Source organism: Cervus elaphus, chromosome 12 (genome assembly GCF_910594005.1).
Source record: "Cervus elaphus chromosome 12, mCerEla1.1, whole genome shotgun sequence".
NCBI classification, from domain to species: Eukaryota; Metazoa; Chordata; class Mammalia; order Artiodactyla; family Cervidae; genus Cervus; species Cervus elaphus.
The window spans coordinates 15,247,097-15,272,135 of NC_057826.1; the positions used below are offsets into that span (position 1 = coordinate 15,247,097).

The 25,039-nt window shown below is 48.1% G+C and overlaps 1 non-coding gene across 1 annotated transcript; it reads left to right on the plus strand.

The window, feature by feature from the left end:
- The first annotated feature begins 764 nt into the window (after positions 1–764).
- TRNAG-UCC lies at positions 765–837 on the plus strand. Its single transcript has one exon. It is a non-coding gene; the product is annotated as a tRNA-Gly (tRNA).
- Positions 838–25,039: the final 24,202 nt, after the last annotated feature.

The window sequence follows — 25,039 nt, forward strand, 5'->3', positions numbered from 1 at the left end:
AGGATTTCTATGATGCAGTCTTGAGAATTTCTTCAGGAAATCTCGGTCTTAAAATGTTCAACTAATTAGATGTGGCCCATCCACATTATAGAGGGTGATCTGCTTTACTCAAAGTCTGTGTGCTAAATATATCTAAAAAATACCGTTGTAGCAACATCTAGACTGGTGCTTACCCAAACAACTGGCTACTAGAGCCTCATCAAGTTGGCACGTAAATCAATCATCACACAATAGCATCTATCTGATAAGATTGTTATGATGATTAAATGAGTTAATACTTATAAAGCTCTTAGAAGTACAGAATCAGTACTTGAACCTGTGCTAAATAAATAGATATATAAACAAGAAAACAAACTGGGACTTGAACCCAGGTCTTCTAGCACCATGGTTGCCAAACTGTGGTCTCCTGGGCACTCCTCACACACGGGGGCATCACAGGATGTTATAAACTTTCCCAGCAAACAGTCAGCATCTGCCAGTGTTGAGCAAATACTTGATATCTGCCAAACACGATGTGAATTACCAACCTGAGGTAGTTCACAGCTTCAGCGTTGGATCATACAACATTCTTTGCAGTGGTCGCATATCTTCAAGAAGCTGGATTTTCAGTGGTTGCTACAATAAAAGTCAAAGCAGAGCTGGTCGATCTTATTCCAAAGTCTGAGAAGATGTGTGGTGGCCAACAGGCACACATGTCCCATCAGTATGTGATTACAGTTAACAATGAAATAAAATCTTTTTAAGTTTAAATTTATGTCAGGACTTCCCTCATGGTCCAGTGGCTAAGACTCTGTGCTTCCAATGCAGGGGGCCCAGGTTCGATCCCTGGTCAGGGAACTAGATCCCACATGCTGCAACTAAGAGTCAGCATGGCGCAGCTAAAGATCCCACGTGTTACAACAAAGATGGAAGACCCCACATGCCACAGCTAAGACCAGGCTCAGCCAAATAAGTTACAATAATTTTTAAAATTTAAGTTTATGTGTACCTTTCTTTTTTTCAAATGGCTAATCAGTTGTGAAAACACAAATATTTCAGCTTAAGTAGACCTAACTACTTAAGAAACACAACTTTTAGGTATTTATTTTGACCCAGGGGTATTGCAAAAAAATGATCAAGACCCTAAGAGTGTCATGAACCAAGAATGTTTAGAAAACTTTGTTCCTTCTATTTCATTACATTTCTTATTATTGCATCTAACGCTTGTCCACCCCAAACATCCTGAAAGACGACAGGAAGGGTAAGGAGTTTGGCAAGGCTTCATTTACTCAGTGACTGAAAAAAGCCCTGGGTGGGGGCGTTCCAAGTGAAACCAGGAGCCTGGCAGGTGGGCCAACGGGTCACCCTGTCTGGCCCTAGAGACAAACCCAAACCCCGGCCCCCTTTTCCTCTGGGGCAGCATCTGGATGCTAAGCCGCGTTCCCCCCATCCCCCCTCCGCCAGCCCCCACCCCCACTCCAGCAGGGTGAGGCTCAGCTGAAAGGCTGCGTTCTTGCTAGAAAGGGCGATGCCATGCAGCCCTGGGGCAAGGCAGGGGAGAGAAGACCCTCCCTAGCCTCCCCCACTGGGTGGGTACCTCGGAAGAGCTGCAGGACCCAGCACCCCTGCCCTCCCCGCATCTGCCGTTTAACGATGATGGAAGCTGCTGTCAGTGCGCGGCGACAGTAATAAACACTCTTCTTAATAACACAGGGTGTACCTCTTATTAAAATGAATGGACTCCCACAGCGCAGCCTGGGGCTGCACGGCTGGCAGCCAGCCGGGGACGGCAGCCCTCAACTGGAGCAGTTTATCTGCTGTAATTACTGGCAGGACAACACAGTAGGGGCTTCTGGGGACAGGCTGGGAGTGGGTCCAGGCCTAGGCTCAGCTTAGAGTTACAGTCACACACTTGGAGACACCCCACACAGACCTCACAGCCAAGAGCACACCTTCCCACATCCAGGGGTGTGAAGACACACCTATGCAGAGTCACATGCATACACCTGGAGTTGCCACAGGAACCCTCTGATGGGATCCATGTGCCTGATGTGGCAAAAGGCAGCAAAAGGAACTGCCATGTTCTCAGGGGTGGCCCAAGACCACAGGGATGGGTGAGCAATGTGCACTGTGCTTAGTCGCTCAGTCGTGTCCAACTCTTCAAAACCCCATGGGCTGCAGCCCCGGCAGGCTCCTCTGTCCATGGGGATTCTCCAGGCAAGAATACTGGAGTGTGTAGCCACGCCCTCCTCCAGGGTGAGAAATAGGGCTCTGCAAATAAATAAAGCTCAGAGAACACCCACAGAACTTCAAGGGGTATGGGAACCAGGTGGTAAGCTACTTGGCAGTGCTCGGGATCAGAGAGACCTACAGAGAGCTCCGGGCCCATGACATCACAGGATCATGGGCATATGCTCTCATGGCACCATGGGAGGCACTTAACAGAATTAGAATTGACCATCTTAAGATTTGTTACTTAAGAGTGTTAAAGGAATATGTGACTGGAGGAGTGAGTGAATTAGTGAAGTAACCAGGAGTTCTGCAGGGCATGTGATGAGCACACATCCACAGATGCACATGTGAACACACACTCAGGCACAGACACACAGGCAGAGGCACACACAGACACATATACATGTGGATGGACACACACACACAGGAACACACAGTCACACACGCACACACCTGCACAGACACATACACGTTCACAACTCACATCTGACACACCCCTTTTTCTGGTTCAGCCAGTGCTGGAAACGTCGGTCAGTGCTAGGAACACACACACTGTCAGCTCAGGCAGGTGACCTCAGATCCACTATGAGAGACTTTGATTTTAAGATACTGTCCTTTTGAGAAGTGAGAGAAAGGTGTTTTGTGAAGACCCAAGAGAAGGTGAGACAAAGGGACTCAGGGACCCACAGCATTCCTTCCTTGTGACCCCCAGTTCAGCCCAGCCTGCCGGTGAGGAGGTTGAAACCCCATCAAGCAGAGGCCTCGCCCTGCCTCCCACTGAGCTGTGTTGCCCTGTTTTCACAGGGACCTAGACGCCTCTCCGGGACTCTCCACAAGGAGGGGTCTTCCCACAAGGTGAGTGAGTGAGTGAGTGAGTGAAAGTCACTCAGTCATGTCCAACTATATGGTCCATGGAATCTTCCAGGCCAGAATACTGGAGTGGCTAGCTTTTCCCTACTCCAGGGTATCTTCCCAACCCAGGGATCGAACCCAGGTCTCCTGCATTGCAGGCGGATTCTTTACCAGCTGAGCCACCGGGGAAGCCCTCCCACGAGGTAGTGGTTTCCCCTGGTTTTGCAGGAGTTCCACTGGAGGGGGCAGTGGTGAAACAGAGAGAGAGAGAGAGAGGGAGCGGGGTGGGAGGGGGGGAGGTGCATGTCTGTAGGTGGATGTGCGTGCCTACAGCACAAGGAGAGCCAGAATTTCTACTCCCCAGTTGGAGCAAATCTCCTCTTCCATCCTAGTATGGGGCCGCACAAAAGAATTTGCCCAAAGGGCTCCATTCTTTACAAATATACAAAAATTGAAAACAACCAAACTAGCCTAGGAACAACTACATCTTGCTCATCTCAGTCCAAGCTGGACATCAGAATGGAGATGAAGCTTTAACCCATGAGATGCTGATAAAATCAGTCATTTCCAGCTTCTACCAAGCATTTCCTCTGGGCCAGGCCTGGCTGTGCACTTTAGAGAGGCCATCTCCTCAAATTCCCACATCAACCCTGTCATCATCTCCACTTTATAAAGGAACAAGTAGATAGGAAGTAACAGGACCAGGACTCACTCCCAGGCTGCCTGATCCGAGAACTCATGTTCTCCATCAGTATACAACACTGCCTTTGGAGGTAGCAAGCACATGAACTTGACCTCAGGAACCGACACTGCAACTATCAGCATTTTCCAGCTTCTTGGAAGCTACTCCTCACAAATGAGATGCTAGGTGGGAGGTAGCCTCTCACACTAGCCTCCTACAGGTGATTGTGGCTGCAGTAGGGGACCTGGTCCTACACCTTACAGCCATGGGAATGCACTGCTTCTAAATTTGGACAGCCAGCTTGTACCTGGCCAACTCCAGCTTCCGAGAATAACTACTAAACCTGGACTTAAAAACACAATATATACAAACATGGATGACCCTTGGGAACATTAGACTAAGTGAAATAAACCAGTCCCAAAAAGACAATACTGAAGCATCTTTTCTGATCACAACTGTATGAAACTAGAAATCAATGATAAGAAGAAAACTAGAAAAGTCACACCTATGTGGAGATTAAACAACATGCTATTGAATGAATAATCAGTTACCATTTCCTTCTCCAGGGGATCTTCCCGACTCAGGGATTGAACCTGGCTCTGCCTCTTTGCAGGCAGACTCTTTACAGACTGAGCTACAAGGGAAGCCCTTAATGGGTCAATAAAGAAATAAAAAAGAAATTAAAAAATACCTTGAGACAAATAAAAATGGAAATACAACCTACCAAAACTTATGGAATGCAGTTATAAGAGGAAAGTTAATAGAAATAAATGCTTACTTGAAACAAGAAAAATCTCAAACAACCTAACTTTATACAAGGAACTAGAAAAAGAACAAATGAAGCCCAGAGTTAGTACAGTAAATAACCAAAATCAGAGCAGAAATAAAAAAGGCGAAAGAGGAAAAATATAAGATCAATGAAACTAAGAGCTGTTTCTTTAAAAAGTTCAACAAAATTGACAAAACTTTAGACTCATTCAGAAAAAAAGAGAAAGGACTCAAAAACCAGAAATGAAAGAGGAGACATTACAATTGTTACCACAGACATAAGAGACTACTATAAACAATTTTATGCCAACAGATTCCACGACCTAGAAGAAATGGATACATTCTTAGAAACAAAGCCTTCCAAGACTGAATCAAGAAACAGGAAATCTGAATAAACCAACTACTAGCATGAAGATTGACTCAGTAATCAAAATCCTCCCAATAAACAGAAGCCCAGAACCAGGCAGCTTCGTGGTGAATTCCATCAGTCAGAGTAGAGTTAATACCAATCCTTGTCAAACTCTTCCAAAAGATAGAACAAGAAGGAATACTTACCAACTCATTTTATGAGGCCAGCATTACTCAGGCATAGGAACCAGGAAAGGACACCACAAGAAAAGCCAGTCACAGGCCAGTTTCCTTGATGAAGCGCCTTCCCAGGTGGCTCAGTGGTAAGGAATCCACCTGCCAATGCAAGAGACATGAATTTGTTCCCTGGGTCGGGAAGATCCCCAGGAGAAAGAAATGGCAACCCACTCCAGTATCCACATCCAGAGAATCCTATGGACAGAGGAGCCTGGCAGGCTGCATTCCATGGGGTCACAAGAGTCAAACATGACTTAGCAACTAAACAACAACAGTCCCTGATGAATAAAGATGTAAAAATTCTCAATAAAATATTAGCAAAATGAATTCAACAATATATTAAAGGGATCATACACCTCAATCAAAAGGCATTTATTCCAGGAATACAAAGATGGTCTGACATATATATACACATTATTATTAGTAGTAGTAGTAGTAATATTAAGAAGAATGAAATCTTAACATTTGCAACAACAGGACGGACCTTGACGGCATTATGATAAGGAAAGTGAGTCAGACAGAGAAAGATGATACACTCTCATTTATACGTGGAATCTAAAAGAAAAAAACCAAGCTCATAGATGCAGAGAACAGACTGGTGGTTGTCAGAGGTCAGGGAAAGCATGAAAGAGGTAAAGGGAGTCAAAATGTATAAACTTCCAGTTATAAAACAAGTCATTTGGAGGTAATATACAGCAGAGCGACTATAGGTAATAATACTGTATTACACATTTGCAAGTTTCAAAGAGAGTAAATCTTAAAACATCTCAGCACAAGAAGAAAATCTGTAACTCTGTATGATATGGATATTAATTAAACCTGATTGTCATGATTTCGCAATACATGCAAATATTAAATCATTATGCTGTGTGTCTGAAACTAATATAAAATTGTATGTCAATTATACCTCAGTAAAGAAAAAGAAAGAAAAACAGAAAGCGGTTAAAATGGTTAAGATGTGTCTTTTCCCACAAATACAAATGGAATGAAGGGTTTGGAACAGCTAGGCCAGCAGGAAGTGTCCCCAAAGAGGGCTGCGGGGGATCTGGGTGTCAAGCCTCCAGCATCCATCTCTGGTCCTCCTGCCACCATTGCACATCCTGAGTCTTCCCACACTCCCCAGATGATGAACAGGTCAGTCTTCAGCTGAGGGTGGCCCTGCAGCAACCTCTCCAAAATTAAGCCCTTGCTCCCCTTCTCCTCCTCCTCTTTTCCCTTCTCCCCCTCCCCATGGTTTGCCCTCCTGACCTGAGCCGCAGCAACAGACAGCTGGTATGCTCCTCTGGTTCCTCTGGTTTTGTGTTTCCACTATGCTTAACTTGGCTCCAATTATGGGAACCACAGTGAAAGAGGAGAGTGAAAAATTTGGCTTAAAACTCAACATCCAGAAAACTAAGATCATGGCATCAGGTCCCATCATTTCATGGCAAATAGATGGGAAAACAATGGAAACAGTGAGGAGCTTTATTTTGGGGGGGCTCCCAAATCACTGTAGATGGTGACTGCAGCCATAAAATTAAAAGACGCTTGCTCCTTGGAAGAAAAGCTATGACCAACCTAGACAGCATATTAAAAAGCAGAGACATTACTTTACCAACAAAGGTCCATCCAGTCAAAGCTATGGCTCTTCCAGTAGTCATGTATGGATGTGAGAGTTGGACTATAAAGAAAGCTGAGCACCAAAGAATTGACACTTTTGAACTGTGGTGTTGGAGAAGACTCTTGAGAGTCTCTGGGACTGCAAGGAGATTCAACCAGTCCATCCTAAAGGAAATCAGGATTTCCCTAGATATTCATTGGATGGTCCGATGCTGAAGCTGGAACTTCAATACTTTGGATGCCTGATACAAAGAGCTGACTCATTGGAAAAGACCCTGATGCTGGGAAAGATTGAAGGCAGGAGGAGAAGGGGACGACAGAGGCTGGCATCACCGACTCAATGGACAAGAGTTTGAGTAAACTCTGGGAGTTGGCGATGGACAGGGAGGTCTGGCATGCTGCAGTCCATGGAGTCGCAAAGAGTCAGACATGACTGAATGACTGAACTGAACTGAACTGATGGGAACCACCAAGTTAAAGCAGAGCCAGTTCAAAACTGCATTTACCATCACAGTTCAGGTGGTTCTAGGACCAGCTTTTGACGGTGGGTGATGAGGAGGCAGGGTCCAGAATTTAAAGATCATAAAATGACATGCCTTTGGGCACACCATGTGAAAAGGGTTTCACAATCATTGTTTCCTTTCATGCTCACAACAAAGCTATGGTGGTAGTGAGAGCCCGTTTTACAGATGAGGAAACTGAAGCTCTGAGATTACACAAATTGCCCAAGGCCCCAAGCTTTTAATCACTGAGCCATGCTGCTTCCTCTGCTCTTGGAGGAATCCAGACACCTCTTCCCCTCCCATGAGGAAAGAGGACCGCAAGTGTCTTCTTTTGGGATGAAAGATAGGGACTGTAATGACTTCCGTCATGCCTTTGGGCAGCTGTGATAACAGGACTGAGAAAGTGGCTGGGCAACACTCACTGTCAGACCTCCAGTGACTAAGCTCATCAGACTCTGGGTCTAAAGATGTCTAATGAACAGGCTGGCTGCTGGGCCACCCGTGGTGGGGGCCTGCAGGTGAGGCTTTCAATAAACCTCATCTTGGGGCCCTCCAAAATTTGTGTCCAGGTGTCCTCAAGGGAAACCTTAAATGGAACAGGAAGTTGTGAAAAAGGATGTGGCACAGAAGGGGCAGTCTCACCTGATTTGAGTTGGCAGTGATGACATCACTATTGGCAGTGATGACATCACTACTGGCCATGATGACAATAATAACCAAAGCACCACTGTTTGAGTACCCACCATGAACCAGGCCCTTGCTCTGATCGTCTACGTCCTTGTTACTAAAATTGTGACCCACTGGCATCACTTGGAAGCTAATTACAAATAAAGGTGCTCAGGCCCTACCCCAAACTTGCTGAGTCAGCATCTCCTTTTTTCACCAGGTCCTCAGGTGATTCACAGGCACTGCCTCACACCTGTCTTATTCAGTCCTTAGTGCCACGTTCCCAGGAAATTGTGTTTTTTTCTGCTCAGATTTTACAGATGAGGAAGCTGAGGCCCAAGAGGCTGAATTTCACCGTCCAGGGACAAGAGGAGGAAATAGTTGGAATTTGACCCTGTGGGCAATGCTGCTTCAAACCTAAGAAAGAGGCGATGGGAAGTTTATGAGCTGTTCTCTGATTCTGGGCTTTTGATTCTTGTCTTTTAACCAGGCTGCCCCCCGGAAGGACACCGGAGGCTCCCTGCAAGCAGGAGGAGTTACTCGAGGGCTGCCCTGGACCTCAGTCTTGCCCCTTCCTCCTGCACCCCAAGTGGGGCTTCCCGAAACTTGGCCACAGCATCCCCTTGAGGGAGGTGCTTGGGAGGGCAGTGCTCAGAGGGAAACAAGGATGCTCTCTCACCTGCCGCCCCAACTTGGTCCTCCTGACACAGGCAGCCAAAGGGGGCCAACCTAGGGCCTGCCGGGTTAGCCCAGCTCCCAGCAAGCCAGGGACATTCTCTCCCCTGCCCAGGAATGTGGCGCCCGCTCCCTCCTTCAGGAAGCCCACGAAGCCACGCAACCTACGCCAGCAGCATCCTTGCCCATGGGGCTGTGGCCCGCACCGCGTCTCATTCCGAACGCCTCAATCGCTCCCATTAGCTGAGATTGCATGTTCAGAGCACAAACATCACGCCTGTCACTGCCGCCGCACGTCCTCCACCAGCCGGGAATGGTCTCGTCTCCTTCAATCCATCACGGAGGGTTTCCACCGCTCTCCCTCGGTGTGCCCTTCCCCCAGCGCCTGGCCCAGGGGAGTGACTGGGCTGCCAGGTGGGCGGAGAGAGGCGGCAGGAAGCTAAGAGCAGGGACCTCCAGGGCCCTGAGCCCTGCAGAACTTAGCACCTGAAGAACCCAGCCCCGACCACCGAGCAGGCCTGCTTCAGACCCCGAGGAAGCAAATGAGGAGGTGGCGGGAACAGAAGGGTTAGTTGCTCAGTCGTGTCCGACTCTGGGACCCCACGGACTGTAGCCCTCCAGGCTCCTCTGTCCATGGGGATTCTCCAGGCCAGAATACTGGAGTGGGTTGCCTTTCCTTCATTCAGGGGATCTTCCTGATCCAGGGATCAAACCTGGATCTCCTGCATCTTTACCATCTGAGCCACCAGCGAAGCCTCTGGCAGGAGCAGAGGCCTTCCCTAACACTCCCCAGGCCCGGGATGTACACTTGCTGCCCCCCAGAGATGAAGTCACTGTTTTTAAAATTGTGAATCTGGGGGCCTCATCCCTGGGCATTCTGACTCCGGGTATCTGGGGCAGAGCCTGAGAATCTGCATTTTTTAACAGAGCTGCTCCCTGTGATTCTGAGATCATAGGTCCCCGGACCCAAAAGTTGAGCAACTTGGCTGATGGATCCTCTTATCAGTAGGTTAGGTCGGATGGCACTGTCGTAACAACCCCCACACCCTCAGGGGCTTAATACAATAACAATTCATTTCTTGCATCTCCATGCCCAAAGCTAGTTGGCTGGAAGTTCCTTTCACTGGGGTTATTCAGAGACCCAGCTGAGGAAACTCGTCTGGACCAGATTTCTGTGATTGCCGGTGAGGAGCACAGCTGAGGGGTCAAGCCGACCAGTGCTCCAGCCTGAAAGCAACACGGAACACTCCTGCCCACAACCCACTGGCGGAACTAATGCTAGAATCCTGCCCGGCTTTGAGAGAATGGGGAGAAATAACCCCCAACTTGTGCCAGGAGAGAGAGAGAGAGAGGAATGCAACACAGGGGAACCGTCTGGGCATTCCCTCTGGATGGCACTGCCCCTGCCTGCTGATGCCTGACCCACTGGCTGCAGCACAGCAAGATGGACCACACGAGGTGAAGGCCTGGGCCTTCTATTTCCACGGCACTTAGTCATCGCCAAAGTTTAGTCACATGCGTTATTGCTGCAGCAGGATTATCTATACATGTATGTTATTTGTTATGTTGTGTGTTATGCTGTGTGTGTGTGTCGCTCAGCCGTGTCCAACTCTGTGCAACCCCATGGATTGTAGCCCACCAGGCTTCCTGGTCCATGGAATTCTCCCGGCAAGAACATTGGAGTGGGTTGCCATGCCCTTCTCCAATGTCATGTTATGTTATATCATTTCACTTAGTTTTTAGAGCAGTTGAGCGTATAACCCTTGAGGCCACAGTTAGTTCCAAGGGAGGACTGAGCTTAGTGCCCAGGTGTTTGGGATCCTAGGCCAGGGCCCTTCTGATCAGACTCGGGCCAAGGCAGAGCCAGGGCGGGTTCGTCCCATGAACTTCAGGCTTGTTGGTTTGGGTTGGGCCTCCCCCACTGGACGGGGTCCTCTGCCCTTGGAAGTCTCACATTAGGTCCGCAAGGGTCCAACTCCACTCTCCCACCCCTGGGATGCTACTGTTAGCCCCAGAGCTAACCAACTTTCTTTCTCTTCCATCTGCTAGGAAAAGGGAGACTCCATCAGCCCCCGACCACCAGCAGTCTCCCTATTAATATTTAGGCCCACCTCTCCAAGCCTGGGGTTTCCTTCACAGTTCAGTTGGTAAAGAATCCGCCTGCAACGTAGGACACCCTGGTTCAATTCCTGGGTCAGGAAGATACCCTGGGGAAGGGATAGGCTACCCACTCCAGTATTCTTGGGCTTCCCTGGTGGCTCAGCTGGTAAAGAATCTGCCTGCAATGTGGGAGATCAGGGTTTGATCCCTGGGTTGGGAAGATCCCCTGGAGAAGGGAAAGGTTACCCACTCCAGTATTCTGGCCTGGAGAAGTCCATGGGGTTGCAAAGAGTCGGACACAACTGAGCGACTCTCACTTTTCGCTTTCACTCCAAGCCTGGCAGACAACATGTGCCAGGATTCAAGTTTAAGGGTAATGGGGAACTCACAAGTGAATAGTGTATCTGAGACTAGGTAGGTTTTCTTTGGGATATCAGGGCAGGGGTTTGGCGGCAGGGAAGATTTGTCCAGTCATTTTTGGGAAATTAAGGAAATGAAAAAGTTAGTCTAATCAAACTCTTATTTTACTGCCTAGCTATGAAACCCCGGCTAGAAAAGGCCAGTGAAAAGAGGAAAATCTGGTTACACAGTCCACATTCTCAAATGTTCCCAGGGCCCCAGGAAACTGTGGAGGCCCACAGACGTCCTGAGGCTGTCTTCTGGTAGGGCTGAGTTCTCGCCACAGCCAGTGCAGCGAAGCGACTCTTGTGAGCACAAGTACTGAAATGTGGCCACTTCTGTACTTTTCATGTTAAAATAGGTTTGTGCCCCCTCATACATGCCTTTTATTTTCTCCTAAGAAAAATACAACATGGGGGCTCAGGAGTTCCCAGATCCCTTGAGAGAGTGTGCTGTCACTGAACCACTCCACGACCTTCAACCCATACCTCATTTTCCCCTGCCTCATCGTTTTGTACCCACTCTCACCCCAGATAGTCAAGGGTGGGGTGGAGAAGAATGAGCTTGGGCCTGCTGACCCTCCACTGGGGTATACTCATGGGGTGTATGGCCTCAGATCATGAAACTTCACAGAGGCCGGGAGTTGGGGGGCAGGGGGTAGGGATAATTTTCAAGTTCAAAGACCTGGGATGGAGTTCCTGGCTCAATGATTTCCTATCTACGTGGTCTTGATAAATCTCTTAATCTTACTAACTTCCTTATCTGTAAAATTGGACGATAATAACCATCTGCTTTCTAAGACTTTTCAGTTCTTTCCTCCAACAAATATTTATTGAGTAGGTGCAAGAGTTGGTGGGGGTGGGAGGGAGGAGACAATAAGCAAGGGCGCTAAGGAGGTACTTACCGTGGTGGTAAGTGCCATGAAAGAGGCCATCAGGATGGTGAGATAAAGGGTAACAGGGTGAAGCTGGGAGATGGCTATTTAGACTAGGAGATCAGAGAACATCCCTCTGAGGAGGTGGCATTTGATCTCAGGCTAAAGTGCATGTGAAGATCTGGGGCAATGCATTCAGACTGAGAGAAGTGCAAAGGCGCTGTGGTAGGAAAGGGCTTGGCAGGCTGACAGGCACTGGGGCAGCCAATGTTTTGGGAGAAGACCAAGCACTCAGTGAGGCCAGCCCTGGGAGAAACGTGAGCTCCAATTCAGGCCACAATGAACAAGGCCTAGGGACTAGTAGGTGGAAGTCCAGGCTCCCTGCCTTGGGGTTTCTCCCCTCAGACCTGTCCCTGCCTTGTAGCTGCCCCAGGGGAACCAGAAGAGGTTAGGCAGCTGGCTAGACTGCCCTGGGGTCACAGAAGCCTTCCCACCTCACCTGGGCAAGCTCATGCACTCAGTTAGCCTGACTCATAGGAGAACAGCTCATGACCTCTCAGGTGCAGACAATGGGGAAGGCTGGTGCTCTCACTCCTGGTCAGGTAGGCTTGGATGAATCTTCTCAGGAGACGCCTGGGCACCCACTCAGCAGCCCTATTTCTGCCCTTCGGTCTACACACACAGAGGAAGAGTGACCTCTAGTGATGGATGCCCGGCAGAGAGCTCAGTTGCCCAGCTGGCTGCCACCAGGCCCTGCTTCAGAGCCCAGAGTGGGCAAAGGTGGGGCAAGACTTCGTGGGAACTGAGGAACCCAGGGCAACTGCGGACCCAGAGCACAGGCTGTTCTCTGAGGGGTGAGAAACAGCCTCGCGTGCTGGCCAGGGCACTCAGCTGGGCTGAGCCCTAAACAGAACCCAAGGCTGGGTGACCTAGGGATCTGAAAGTCCCCCAGCTTCAGTTTCCCCTTCTAGGCTGTCCAAGATCCCCATGAGTCTCCTATCAAGACTCTACAGTAGGTATTGGTCTCTTCATTTTAGAGATGAAGACACGGAGGCACATGTGGGGAGAGAAAGTACCAGAGCCAAGATTCAAGTCAACATCAGTGACATCCAAAGCCCACCCCCTTCCATCATGCCTCACCCTCCCTCAGCCTGGACCTCACCGGGGACCTGGCCTTCTTGGGACACTGGTGAGCTCCGGGGCATGGTCAGCCCTCTGGGGGCCCATCTGGGGCTGCATGGTATGGGAGGCAGAGACAAGTCAGTGTGCATGAGCAGGAAGCCCGTGTGGGCAGCGTACTTGTGGGTGCAGGACCCATGTGTGTTCAGGGTCCATGCATGTGTGCAGGGTCTGTGTGTGCAGGAGATGGCTTGTCCAGCAAGCTATGGGCTTTCCCAGGTCTACCAGGTATCCTCCTTCTATTCTTACCCAGGAACTTGCAGAGCCCCCCATCTCAGGATTGAGGGCAGGGGTGGGGGTAAACGCTGAGGCTCCCCTCTATTGTGTTTTCCTGTTCATTTGCATTTCCATCTGCACAGCTGAAGAACTTGACAGGAAGACCCTCAAAGGTCCTGATGTCTGAGTCTTCTCTACAACATTCAGCTTCAGAAGGGATGCCTCCGATGGCGGAGAACCACTGCCTCCATCACAAAAACCCTTTCCAATACGTAGCATACATTAGTCACAGAAAATTCCTCTTTATGCTAAGCTGTCATCTGCCTCCAATGAACTTTGAACTGTCAAGTCTAGCTTTCTTCCTAGAGTCGTATGAGATAACTCCATGGATCCTTCTTACGATATCTTTGAAAACACCTATTAAAAACTCTTCTAAGAGAGCTCCTTCTACTTGCAGAGGGATTCCCTCTAGTTATTGCCTGAGAACTGGTCAGTACGTGTGTGAGAAGCTGCTAGAGGTTGAGAAAGAACCACTGCAAAGCAGTAAGTCCTCAACAGATTCTCAGTTTCACACCCGGCGAGATCTAGTTTGTATTCCTACCAGCCCAAATGGAAAGACCTCATTATAAACTGGGCATGGGGTAAAATCCTTGGAAGTGGGAACACATTAGATCTAGACGACAGACTATTCTGGATCAGCATAATAAAATATAGAAGTGATGAAACCTCCTGGATGAATGATTGCAGGGAAGAAAAGGGGAGTTGAGGACCAGGGTCAGGGCTTGAAGTATAGCTTCCTGTTCACTACACACCTTTTTTCACTGTTTAGAATTTTTACTGTGTATATACATTCCTTTTAAAAAACTTTTTTTTTTTTTTTTTAAGAGGGCAGGCTCTGGAGTCAGACTGTTTGAGAATCTGACTCCATCTCTTATAAGCTGGTTAAACTCAGGCAAATCACTGAAACACTCCAAGCCTTGGGATTCTCATGGATGAAATGAACTTTGTCCTTTTGTTTCAGGTGACCATGACCATCCCTCAGTTCCAGAGATGGGCATATTATGATGATCTTAGGTGTTGGGGTGATTAGATCATGAGGATGGAGCCCTCAGGAATGCAGTTAGTGCCCTCATATAAGAGCCCCTGGATTTGAAAAAAAAAAATTGAAGAAGAGGAGATACATGTATATGAATAACCGAATCACTTTGCGGTACACCTGAAACTAACACAACATTGCTAATAAACTGTCCCAATATAAAATAAAAAGTTAAAAAATTAAAAAGAAAAACTCTTCTGCAGGGAAGATCTAAATAGACGTTTCTCCAAAGAAGACATACAGATGGCCAACAGACACATGAAAAGATGTTCCATATTGCTAATTATAAAAGAAATGCAAATCAAAATTGCAATGAGAATTATATTCCAATAAGAAAAAAAAACTATAATGAGGGGTCACCTCACACCAGTCAAAATGGCCATCATCCAAGAGTCTGCAAATAATTAATGCTGGAGAGGGTGTGGTGAAAAGGGAACTCTCCTACACTATTGGGAACGTAAATTGGTGCTGCCACTGTGGAGAACGGTATGGAGGTTCCTTAAAAAGCTACAAATAGGGCTACCGTATGATCCAGCAATTCCATTCCTGAGTATCTATACCCAGAAAAGACCTGACCACCAATTCAAAAATATTCATGCACCCCAAGGTTCACAGTAGCACTATTTACAATAACTAAGACATGGAAACAACCTAAATATCCATTGATGACTTCCCTGGTGGCTCAGATGGTAAAGCGTCTGCCTACAATGCAGGAGACCCTGGTTCATTCCCTGAGTCGGGAAGGAAATGGCAACCTACTCCAGTACTCTTGCCTGGAAAATCCCATGGACGGAGGAGCCTGGTAGGCTACAGTCCATGGGGTCTCAGAGTTGGACATGACATCTATCCATTGATAGATGAGTGGATAAAGAAGATGTGGCATATACATACAGTGGAATACTACTCAGCCATAGAAAAGAGTAAAATAATGCCATTTGCAGCTGCATGAATGAACCTAGAGATTATCATACCAAGTGAAGTAAGTCAGAGATAAATGCCATAAATCACTTATATGTGGAATCGAAAAAATTATACAAATGAACTTCTTTGTAAAATAGAAATAGATTCACTGACACAGAAAACAAACTAATGGTTATGAAAGGGGAAAGAGGGGAGATACATTAGGATTGATAAATTTTGATGAACAGATATACATTACTATATATAAAATAGATAAACAACAGGGATCTACTGTGTAGCACACAGAACTATATTTAATATCCTTTACTAACCTATAATGGAAAAGAACCTGAAGTGGGACACCTGAAACTAGCACAACATTGTAAATCAACTAAAGTTTAATAAATAAAATAAAAATTAAAAACATGGAAAAGAAATGAAAAAGATTCTCTTCTGCAAGAAAAATAGTCTGGGTTCCTTTGACCATTTCTAATTGTCTAGCTCCTCTCCTACCCTGGCCGCCTCCTGACAGCTTGTCTCTTTGAAGCAAGTCAAACACTTTGGGAAACTGTATGTGAAAAGGACTCATTATGGTAAAGAAGCTTGGGGGAGAAAAAACCCATGAACATAACCCAATTTTACTATATATGCTGTATGTTCCTACAAAATAGGAGGAAAGATTGGAATCAATTAGTTTAGAAAGAGCAGAAATAGTATAGTTTCTTGTTTATGTTGATTCAACAGCCATCCAAGAGCTATCAACAAAAAACCCGTATATTTAGTCAATATATAGTTGCTTAATGAAAAGAGAAGGTAGACAAGAAGAAGAGAGAAACACACCATCGCCTTATTTTCCCCATCCCGTCTCCTTGCCATCAACCACTGGGCCCTAGAACATACCTTCAATTCAATAAAAATTTACAGAGAATTTGGAGGCCTCAGAGCTCTGGCTCACCTTCCTGTTGGGGAATAAATCCTTTTGTTTGCTTGTTTTGGCTGCACTGGGTCTTCATTGCTGTGCTCGGGTTCTTTGTTATGGCATGGTACCCCGCGGCATGTGGGATCTTAGTTCCCCAACCAGGGACTGAACCCACGTCCCCCACACTGGAAGGCAGATTCTTTACCACTGGATCACCAGGGAAGTCCGTGGGAATAAGTTCTTGAATTGCCCTCATGTGAGGTGACCAGATATTCAGAGTGGAAAAGAAGCCATTGTGTGAGGAATAGAAAGTTTTTTAAAAAGGAAAATTTTTTTCTTCCAACTGTTTCTCCCCCAGTCTCAGCCCTCTGCAGCCCCAGCTCAGAGCTGGTAATCTACTCTGGAGCCAATTCCAGCTTCTGTCATCCTGTTCCCGCAGCTGCTTTATAAATAGGGACCTGCCTCAGTCAAAGCCAATGGGACACAACAAGTCTATTATTTCTGGGAATCTGAAAAGAGGCTCCTCTCAATAGATCTGAGGACCTAGCGTGTGAGATGAGTGCAGTTGTGTGATAGTTTGAACATTCTTTGGCATTGCCTTTCTTTGGGATTGGAATGAAAACTGACCTTTTCCAGTCCTGTGGCCACTGCTGAATTTTCCAAATCTGCTGGCATATTGAGTGCAGCACTTTCACAGCATCATCTTTTAGGATTTAAAATAGCTCAACTGGAATTCCATTACCTCCACTAGCTTTGTTCGTAGTGATGCTTCCTAAGGCCCACTTGTCTTCCCATTCCGGGATGTCTGCCTCTAGGTGAGTGATCACACCATCATGATTATCTGGGTCGTGAAGATCTTTTCTGTACAGTTCTTCTGTGTATTCTTGTCACTTCTTCTTAATATCTTCTGCTTCTATTAGGTCCATACCATTTCTGTCCTTTATTGAGACTCTTGAGAGTCCCTTGGACTGCAAGAAGATCCAACTAGTCCATCCTAAAGGAGATCAGTCCATTGGAAGGACTGATGCTGAAACTGAAACTCCAATACTTTGGCCACCTCATGCGAAGAGCTGACTCATTTGAAAAGACCCTGATGCTGGGAAAGATTAAAGGCAGGAGGAAAAGGGGACGACAGAGGATGAGATGGTTGGATGGCATCACAGACTCAATGGACATGAGTTTGGGTAAACTCAGGGAGTTGGTGATGGACGGGGGCCTGGTGTGCTGTGGTTCATGGGGTTGCAAAGAGTCAGACACAACTGAGCAACTGAACTGAACTGAACTGAAAATCTGGAGCTGCTGCAGCCATCTTTTAATGATGAAGTGAACGGGCTGTAACATATTTAAAAATGTAAAAATGAACATGTTGGTTTGTCCCCAGAAGGATGTTGCTGTCCTACCTCTGTGTGTTTAGGTTTATATGGTATGGGGGACAATCTCTTTTCCCTCCATCTAGCCCACCTTCCCTCACAGCCACCCACCTGGATCTCTGAGCTCCCAGACTTGGTGTAGGTTCCAGGGTCACTGCCTTCTGTATTACCAGTCTCTGAAGACACTTTCTTCCCATGGTGGCCAAGAACACTAGATCCCTTCGATGTCCACAACCAGAGTTTCTAGATCAAAAGTCAGCACCCGCACCTGACCTGCCTGGCTGTTATAATGGCTCAGTTAATGAGACCTCTGCTTTCTGGAAAGGTCTGGAAAATGTTTTGCCTATGAAGGGAGCTGGATCTTGACTGAACACACACACAAAAAAACCATGAGCATGGTCCTGGCTCCTAAGTGAGGAGAATCACCCTGAGCCTTAAAGGGCCAGTGGCACAGGCCCAAATGTAGGCTGCCCAGCATCACCACTGTCCCTTTATTGTTCTTAGTCCTGGAGAAAAGAAGAGAAGTCAAGAGAAAATGTAAGACAAAGTCTGAGGTCAAGTGCCTTGGGACCTGGAGGAAGCAGTCTGTGGGCAATTCTTATACCCAGTGCTGGGAGGTGGCATCCTGAGGGGGCTTTTGGACCCTGGAGGGGACCCAGGCCCTGCCCTCTGCACTCCTGCCCCTGCCTTCTGAGTCTCACAGCCCTGAATGTCCTCTCCAAGATTGGCCCCCATCTCTGCCTCACCCTAACTCAGGTTCTGGCTCACAGGGTCTTCAGGAGTGGGGACCAAATCTCAGCAGCTGCTTGGGGCCTCTCACAGCATTGAGCACTCTAGAACCAGCCTTCCTGCCCCAGGAGAGGGGTGGAGAGGATTTGCAGGGCTGGGTCAAAACAGGGAGAGTGTGGTTGCTGTGATGGTGTTTTGGGAAGGGCTGGGGGACAATATGAGGCCTCCAACATTTCTGGGGCTTGGAGACACAAGCAAAGGTCTTCCCAGCCATTTCTCGGGTATAAACACCTTCTTCCCCATTCGCCCATCACAAGGAATGACAGTGCACAGCAGCCGTGTCGGGCTGTCCTCAGGCTGGAATAGACCTCATCTGATTTCATTCACGTCACAGGTCAATGAGCACGCGCCCCTTCTAGGAACTGGAGAGACAGAGCGCACAAAATAGAATCTCCATTCTTCTGAGGACTCGATCTAATGGGGCAAACAATGAATAAAGATGAACAAGAAAATATCTGATAACAAATACATGCCAGGCAAAAAATTTAAATGGGGTGAGGTGACAGAAGACTACTTCAGCCAGGATGGCTGGGGAATCTGAATTAAAAGGAGTCAGCCTTGGATGTCCCTGGTGGTCCAGTGGTTAAGAATCCATCTGCCAGTGCAGGGGACATAGGTTCAATCCCTGGTCTGGGAAGATCCCACATGCTGCAGAGCAACTAACCTCTAGCACCATAATTACTGAAGCCCCAGCGCCCTAGAATCCATGCTCCACAACAAGAGAAGTCACTGCAATGGGAATCCCGAGCACCGCAACCAGAAAGTAGCCCTTGCTCGCTGCAACTAGAGAAAGGCCCACATGCACCAATGAAGACCCAGTGCAACCAAAAATAAATAAAAAAAATTTTTTTAAAGGAGTCAACCTTAGGAAAATCTAGGGAAGAATCTTCTGGATAGAGGGATGGGCTAGTGCAAAGGCCCTGGAGTGGGAAGATGCTTGGCCTATTGGAGGAAGAGATGCCAAGTAAGAACGTCTTGCCTTTTATCGAGCACTTATTAAGTGTCAGGCAATGTTCTAAGACATTTACATTTCATTTAATTCTCACAATCACCCTATGGGATAAAGGACTTCATCACTGCCCTTTCAAAGATGGCAAGCCCGACACATACAAAGGTCGCCCAAGGTCTCATAATTAATAAACGGCTAAAGTGAAAAGTGAAGTCACTCAGTCGTGTCCGACTCTTTGCAACCCCATGGAGTGTAGCCTACCAGGCTCCTCCGTCCATGGGATTTTCCAGGCAATAGTACTGGAGTGGGTTGCCATTTCCTTCTCCAGGGGATCTTCCCGACCCAGAGATTGAACCCGGGTCTCCTGAATTGTAGACAGATGCTTTACCGTCTGAGCCACCAGGGAAGTCTAATAAATGGCTAAGTTGAGACCCAATTCTAGGCAGTCTGACTGCGGAGCCTGTGCTCTTGACCACCATGCAAGGCTTCTTGAGGCAAGGGCAACGCTGCAGAAATAGACATGAGTCTTGGACGTGGATGGCCCTTGAAGTGGCAGGGCTGCCCTAGGTGGGTCAGGTTCAAGTCAAGAGAGAGGAGAGAAAGAGAAGAGTGCCCATAGGAGCCCTCCAACCTTAGGAGGTGGAGCAGCCCAGGAGAAGGGAGGGAAGCTGGAGCCTGTGTTGTCATGGCAACCAAGGAGGAGGCTGTCTGAGAAAGAGTGAAGTCAGTGGTACCTGTGTAATATGCTGTGGAGAGGCCAAGTGAGTTGAACACAGAGAAGTGACCATAATTTGGTATCAAGAGGGGTCGCTGTTGATCTAGAGAAGAACAGCTTCAATGCGGTGGAGGGGTCAGAAACCCCACTAGAGAGGCTGAGAGAAGACTGTAAGGTGAGCAAGTAGAGATGGCAAATTCAGTTGGCTCTGTGATGGAGGAAGACCAGGAATCTCAAGACTCCCCAAGGACTGGGCCTGTGGTCTTGAACCAGGGGTCTAACTTTTCTGAGCCTCAGTTTCCTCATCTGTAAAATGGGGATGATGGTAATACCTCTTCTGCGGGACAGCAATGAGGAATCAAATGAAAGAGATGAAAATGCTTCAAAACTCACAAAGCCCTGTGAAGATGTAAGATATTTCAGGGCTCTCGAATGCCTCTCTGTGTGTGAGTTGGGATTTGCTCCCTCCCCCCTTTTTCTGCTTTAACCATCTGTCTCTCCAATCTGAAATCTGTTCTGCCTGACCCCTAGCTGACCAGAGCCTTCCTTCTCCCTCTGTCCTGCCACAGCCTCCTCTTCACAATCCTGGCTTGGCTCTGGGGGGCTCTGTTGAATATGCAAATGTCTCCCCAGCCAGCTGGTGTCTGCCTCCCAGAAACACATGTTCCAGAGCCCCTCTGCCTCACCAGGGAGGGGGGCCAGAGCCTCTGCCACACCTCCCCTCCCAGCCCAGAGAGGACACATGGCCAGGCAAGGAAAGACACAGCCAGCAGATGGGGAAGGGCTGCTAGGCACAGGTGAAGATGCCAGGAGAGGGGCTGGGGATGCATACCAGTGGGCAGGGAGGAAGGGACAGAGTGTCAGAGGCAGGCCCACACACCACAGGAGCACACTGTCCCCCCGCTGCATCCGTCCCTGTTCATCCATCCATGGGGCTTCTTGGTACATTTTACAGCCTCCAAAATTCTACTGGGTTTTGCAAAATCAGCCTTGCCTACATTAAAAAAAAAAATATATATATATATATATATATATGTCATAAAATACTTGAGACCTACAAAAATGTCTCAAGAATAACACGAAAAGACAAGTATACACTGTGATATTTAAAATGTTTAACCAAGGACCTACTGTATATACAGCACAGGGAACTCTGCTCAATGTTAGATGGCAGCCTGGATGAGAGGGGGCTTTGGGGAAGAACGGGCTTCTCATTGCGGTGTCTTCTCTTATTGCTGGGAAAAACTGAGGGCAGGAGGAGAAGGTGGAGACGGAAGCTGAGATGGTTGGAGTTTGAGCAAACTCTGAGAGATGGTGAAGGACAGGGAAGCCTGGCGTGCTGCAGTCCGTGGGTTCACAAAGAGTCGGACACGACTGAGCGACTGAACAACAATGCCTAGTAGGGCTGGAAGGATGAGCTGGCAGGAACAGGGCTGCTAACCACCACCAGCCCCACCATCACTCAGCACAACACAATATGCCAAGCGCCATTCCAAGCACTTGTTAAAAAAATTTTAATTTATTGACTTTCGGCTGCACTGTGTCTTTGTTGCGGTGCGAGGGCTTTCTCTAGTTGCGGTGAGTGAGGGCTTATCTTTGCTGCGGTGCGTGGGCTTCTCACTGTGGTGTCTTTTCTTGTTGCAGAGCATGGGCTCCAGGTGCTCGGACTCAGTTGCTCCGCAGCATGTGGAACTTCCCCAGACCAGGGATCAAACCCATGTCCTCTGCATTGGCAGGTGGATTCTTAACCACTGGACCACAAGGGAAGTCCCCATTCCAAGCCCTTTAAATGCACTGATTCATTCAATTCTCATACAACCCCATAGGGTAAATATTATTATTTCCCCCATTTTCCAAGTGAGGAAATGGAGGCAGAGAGTGTTGAAATAACTTGCTCAAAGTCACAGTTATAGAGCCAGGACTTGACCCAACCCTGCACGTACCACAACACTGTTGCCCCAAGTGTACCCCAAGTTTCACCATGTGCCGCTCCTCATCAGCCAGGTGATGGTCACGTCTGGGCCCGAGAAGTTGGTGCCCGGGGGCTGTAAGGTCCTGAGCCTGGGGACACAGCTAACTTGGTGCCTAAGGATCCCCAGGAAAGCATCAGGCACAGACAACAACGGAGCAGGGCCCTTCTTTCCAGGGTATAGGTGGTTGTGGGCCCGGCTTCCTGAGAGCGGGAGGCCTGCGCTCGAGGACAGCCTGGAACAGCTGATCAGATGCGATAGGCGTTGTGCAAGTCAGGAAAATCGGTGGACAGAATAAGACAGCGTCAAAGTTTTTGACCATGGTTTCTAAAATCTCTTCCATCTCCCAAGTCACATGATTTTACAACAGAAGCTGGCAAATATATCTGTGGTATATGCATGTCTGACTCTTTGTGACCCCATGGACTATAGCCCATCAGGCTCCTCTGTCCATGGATTTCCCAGGCAGGAATACTGGTCGTACTCCTGCTAAGTCTCTTCAGTCGTGTCCGACTCTTTGCGACCCCATGGACTGTAACCCGTCAGGCTCCTCTGTCCGTGGGATTCTCCAGGCAAGCCTATTGGAGTGGTGGCCATTTCCTTCTCCAGGGGATCTTCCCGACCCAGGGATCAAACCCATGTCTCTTCCATCTCCCGCACTGGCAGGCAGATTCCTTACCATCGCGCCACCTGAGAAGCCCATTTCTGTAAAGGCCCAGAAAGTAAATACTTGAGGCTTTGAAGACCATACAGTCTGTGTCACAACCAACAAACTTTGCCAGTGAAGGGAGAAAGCACCAGACAATATGTAAAAAGATGGGTGCGGCTGTCTTCCAATAAAACTATGAATATTAGAAAGTTGAAGTTTATATCATTTTCACTTGTCCTTAAGTATTGTTTTCTTCTTTTCATTTTTCCCCTAACTATTTAAAAATGCAAAAACCTTTCTTAGTTCACAGGTCACGTGAAAAATGGGTGGCAGGTGGCAGTTTGCCAGCTCCCGCTCTAGAAGAGCCTGGATGGGGAGACTCGGAGTCCTGGATTTGAATGGCATGTCTGCCATTCTTAGCTGTGCCATAACCTCTCTGAATCTGATACCTCCTAGGTACAAGGGAGATACCACCGTCTACCCACCCCCACCAGCTTGGACTGAAATGAGAAGATTCGAGAGCGTACAGTCAGGTCTTGGCAGCATAGGCAGTCCTCCGGAATGTCAGCGGGTCCATGATTTATTCCCGCAAAGCCCTTCCAAGCTGAAAAGTGGAGGATACGGCTGGTCCTTTTCCATCCTTTGCTGCCACCTCTTCCTCCATCCCCCAGCCCTGGGTTACCTCGGCTGCCCAGCGCCTGCTCCTCTGAAGGTCCAAGCCATGTGTCACAGAAAGCCCAGGGTCAGAGCATGCTCCGCTGACCATCCTGGCCCCTGAGAGGGGCGTGTCCATCATGTCAGTGTCCTTGGGAGTATGCACACACATTGCTCTTATCAGACATTCAGACCTTGGAAGGCTCTTCATTCGTGCCTCCTTTTTTTCTTTTTAAACAGCTCTTTGCTATGGAATTTTATTGACCGGGTGGTTCTAGTTGTACCAGGAATCTGGCTTCTACAAACGCCCTGTGTCACCAACATGGGATACTCTTTTCTGAGCAATGGCAAAAAGGGATGAGGCCTAAGAGCAGAAGCAAGGGATGGAAGCTGGACCTCACAAATCTGTGAGCATCCCATCCCCAGGGCCTGAGGGTGGGCAGCACTGAGCCTCAGAGGAAGGACCTAGGCAAAGGCCAGCATGCACAGTCCCTTCTGGTATTCACATGTCATCTAGATTCTGCCCCATTGGGAAAGGGAAGCAGCTAGAGTTTCCATCTTTGGTACTTTCAAGCCCACATTATGTATGTATGGGCCAGGGAGGGAGGGGCCCCAGGACAAGGAGCATCACAGGCAAGTTTCCCCCAACATCTCACCCTCTGTGTTAGCTTGCTGGGGCTGCCAGACCAAAGTACCACACTGACTGGCTGGCTTAAGCCACAGGAATTTATTTTCTCACAGTTCTGGAGGCTGGACATCCAAGATTAAGGTGCTGACAGGGTTGGTTTCTCCTAAGACCTCCCTTCCTGGCTTGCAGATGGCCACCCTGTGTCCTCACATGGCCTTCCTCTGTACGAGCATCCCTGCTATCTCTCTCTCTTCTTCTAGGGACACCAGTCATTTGCACTTAGGGTCCACTTATTGGACCTCTTATTACCTTAGCTCAGTTCAGTTCAGTTGCTCAGTCATGTCTGACTCTCTGCGACCCCATGGACTGCAGTACGCCAGGCCTCCCTGTCCAACACCAACTCCTGAAATTTACTCAAACTTATGTCCATTGAGTCGGTGATGCCAACCAACCATCTCATCCTCTGTTGTCCCCTTCTCCTCCTGCCTTCAATCAGGGTCTTTTCAAATGAGTCAATTCTTTGCATCAGGTGGTCAAAGCATTGGAGTTTCATCTTCAGCATCAGTCCTTCCAATGAATATTCAGGACTGATTTTCTTTAGGATGGACTGATTGTCCTCTCAAAGACCCCATCTTCAAACATGGTCACAGTCTGAGGTACCAGGGGTCAGGAACCCAACACAGGAATTTTGCGAGGCCCCAGTTCAGCTGAGAGCACTGTTTCTCCACCTCCAAGCCTGAGCTCCTCAGAGCCTCCCTCACCCTGTGATGAGGTGGGCAGTGGGGGAGCCCTTGAGGTCCCCAGCCCTCAGCTTCTTGCAGACAGGAAAGGGTAGCCTTACAAAGGAAGGGGTAAATGTTTTTGGAGGTGGCAGTGGAGGTATGAATGAACAACACACGAGGTGGGTAGGAAAGTGGGTCGTATCCGTGTAGAAGTGTCACATTCCTTGAGGACCTGAAGGAGGAAACAGACAGAACAGGCTCCATCTTGAAAGCAGGGCTCCATCTTGAAAGCCGGACTCCATCTTGGGCCGGACTGTGGACTTTGAGCTCTATGCCCAGTATTTATGGAAATGACATACCAACTGGAAA